The 3079-nt window shown below is 52.1% G+C and overlaps 2 non-coding genes across 2 annotated transcripts; one reads left to right on the top strand and one right to left on the bottom strand.

Annotated features, from left to right (window-relative positions):
- Positions 1–2323: 2323 nt before the first annotated feature.
- Positions 2324–2396, bottom strand: TRNAF-GAA. Its single transcript has one exon. It is a non-coding gene; the product is annotated as a tRNA-Phe (tRNA).
- Positions 2397–2622: 226 nt separating this feature from the next.
- TRNAN-GUU lies at positions 2623–2696 on the top strand. The gene has a single exon. It is a non-coding gene; the product is annotated as a tRNA-Asn (tRNA).
- The last annotated feature ends 383 nt before the right edge of the window (positions 2697–3079 follow it).

Below are 3079 nucleotides of genomic sequence, written 5' to 3' on the forward strand. Positions count from 1 at the left end.
TCCATCCCTTCCCCTGATAGGCGTCCAATAGCAGCGCGTGTCCTTTCAGCCAATCAGGTGGCTGGTAACAGACCTGCGCTTCCCGATACCCGGAGTGGCGTTTCAGTGTTAGAAAAGCGAATATTGGTGGACTTTGAGGCGATCAATGCTGGCTACTATAGCTGACAGAAGTGATCACTGTATTCTGATGGCTGGAAAACTTTCACCCCCACACACAGAGATTGACCCCTTCGCACTGCCCCCACAGAGAGTGACCGCTTCGCACTGCCCCCACAGAGAGAGACCCCTTTGCACTGCCCCCACAGAGATTGACCCCTTCGCACTGCCCCCACAGAGAGTGACCGCTTCGCACTGCCCCCACAGAGAGAGACCCCTTTGCACTGCCCCCACAGAGATTGACCGCTTCGCACTGCCCCCACAGAGAGTGACCCCTTCGCACTGCCCCCACAGAGAGAGACCCCTTTGCACTGCCCCCACAGAGATTGACCGCTTCGCACTGCCCCCACAGAGAGTGACCGCTTCGCACTGCCCCCACAGAGAGTGACCGCTTCGCACTGCCCCCACAGAGAGTGACCCCTTTGAAATGCCCCACAGAGAGTGACCCCTTCGCACTGCCCCCACAGAGATTGACCGCTTCGCACTGCCCCCACAGAGAGTGACCCCTTTGCACTGCCCCCACAGAGAGTGACCCCTTTGCACTGCCCCCACAGAGAGTGACCCCTTCGCACTGCCCCCACAGAGACGACCCCTTCGCACTGCCCCCACAGAGAGTGACCGCTTCGCACTGCCCCCACAGAGAGTGACCCCTTCGTACTGCCCCCACAGAGAGTGACTGCTTCGCACTGTCCCCAACAGCGAGTGACCCCTTCGCACTGTCCCCAACAGCGAGTGACCCCTTCGCACTGCCCCAACAGCGAGTGACCCCTTCGCACTGCCCCAACAGAGAGTTACCCCTTCGCACTGCCCCCACAGCGAGTGACCCCTTCGCACTGCCCCAACAGCGAGTGACCCCTTCGCACTGTCCCCACAGAGAGTGACCCCTTTACACTGCCCCCACAGAGAGTGACCCCTTTGCACTGCCCCCATAGAGAGTGACCCCTTTGCACTTCCCCCACAGAGAGTGACCGCTTCGCACTGCCCCCACAGAGAGTGACCCCTTTGCACTGCCCCCACAGAGAGTGACCCCTTTGCACTGCCCCCACAGAGAGTGACCCCTTTGCACTGCCCCCACAGAGAGTGACCGCTTCGCACTGCCCCCACAGAGACGACCCCTTCGCACTGCCCCCACAGAGAGTGACCCCTTCGCACTGCCCCCACAGAGAGTGACCCCTTCGCACTGCCCCCACAGAGAGTGACCGCTTCGCACTGCCCCCACAGAGAGTGACCCCTTCGTACTGCCCCCACAGAGAGTAACCCCTTCGTACTGCCCCCACAGAGAGTGACTGCTTCGCACTGCCCCCACAGAGAGTGACCCCTTTGTACTTCCCCCACAGAGAGTGACCCCTTTGTACTGCCCCCACAGAGAGTGACTGCATCGCACTGCCCCCAAAGGGGTCACTCTCTGTGGGGGCAGTGCGAAGGGGTCACTCAATCCCAGTGCGCATGCTCTAAATTACGCCGCTCTAAATTACATTGCTTTAGACGTGAACGTAACTTACGTACAGCCCTATTCGCGAACGACTTACGCAAACGACGTCAATTTTTCAAAATTCGACGCAGGAACGACGTCCATACTTAACATAAGATAAATTACGCCGCAAATTGTCATTGCTTTAGACGTGAACGTAACTTACGTACAGCCCTATTCGCGAAAGACTTACGCAAACGACGTAAAAATTTTCTAAATTCGACGCAGGAACGACGTCCATACTTAACATAAGATACCCCTCATATAGCAGGGGTAACTTTACGCCGGAAAAAGGCGAACATAAAAAAATGCGCCGGGTGGACGTTTCTGAATCGGCGTATCTACCTAATTAGCATATTCCTCGCGTAAATCTACGGAAGCGCCACCTAGTGGCCAGCGTAAATATGCAGCCTAAGATACGACGGTGTAAGACACTTATGCCGGTCGGATCTTAGGGAAATCTATGCGTAACTGATTCTATGAATCAGGCGCATAGATACGACCTCCCGCACTCTCAGAGTTACGACGGCGTATCCGGTAATACGCCGTCGTAACTGCTCTCTGAATCCGGGCCTATATATTTAGGCATTAAAATGTGTGACTTTTGTAAAAACGAAAATAAATAGTAGGAGATACCAAACCAAAGGAAAAAAAATTAAGGAAGCTGTGGAAGAAAAAAAATAAATGAAAGCCTCTTGCCGAAACCCGGGATCGAACCAGGGACCTTTAGATCTTCAGTCTAACGCTCTCCCAACTGAGCTATTTCGGCTGCTGTTCCTGTTCAGGCCTCCTCTTCACCCTACTGATCCAGCCCCTCCCCTCCATGCTCCAGTCCCTCTTTTCCAGCCTCGTGCTGCACTCCCATTCTCTATCTAGACTTCCTTCTATAAATAGCAACAAAGTGTTACAATGTAATACAAAACAATCTTCACCTGGAAGCAGAAGCCAATAATAGTAACTGTCATAAGCCGAGCTCTCCACAAGCTCTGCCATGAGTCTCTGTGGCGCAATCGGTTAGCGCGTTCGGCTGTTAACCGAAAGGTTGGTGGTTCAAGCCCACCCAGGGACGAGTAGCTTTTGCTTCTTGCTAATCTTTATATTAACCACTTGAGCCCTGGACCATTTTGTAGCTAAAGGACCAGGCCCCTTTTTGCGATTTGGTACTGCGTCGCTTTAACTGACAATTGCGGCTTTTATTCTTTGCGCTATAAACAAAAACAGAGCAACAGTTTAAAAAAAATTCAATATTTTTTACTTTTTACTATAATAAATATCCCCTAAAAAGGTATAAAAAAACATTATTTTTCCTCAGTTTAGTCCGATACGTATTCTTCTACATATTTTTGGTAAAACAAAACAAAAAAAAAATCGCAATAAGCGCTTATTGATTGGTTTGTGCAAAAGTTATATAGCTAGATTCACGTACCCGTGCCTAACGTTAGGCATATACGC

This window comes from Rana temporaria, chromosome 7 (assembly GCF_905171775.1).
Source record: "Rana temporaria chromosome 7, aRanTem1.1, whole genome shotgun sequence".
NCBI lineage: Eukaryota > Metazoa > Chordata > Amphibia > Anura > Ranidae > Rana > Rana temporaria.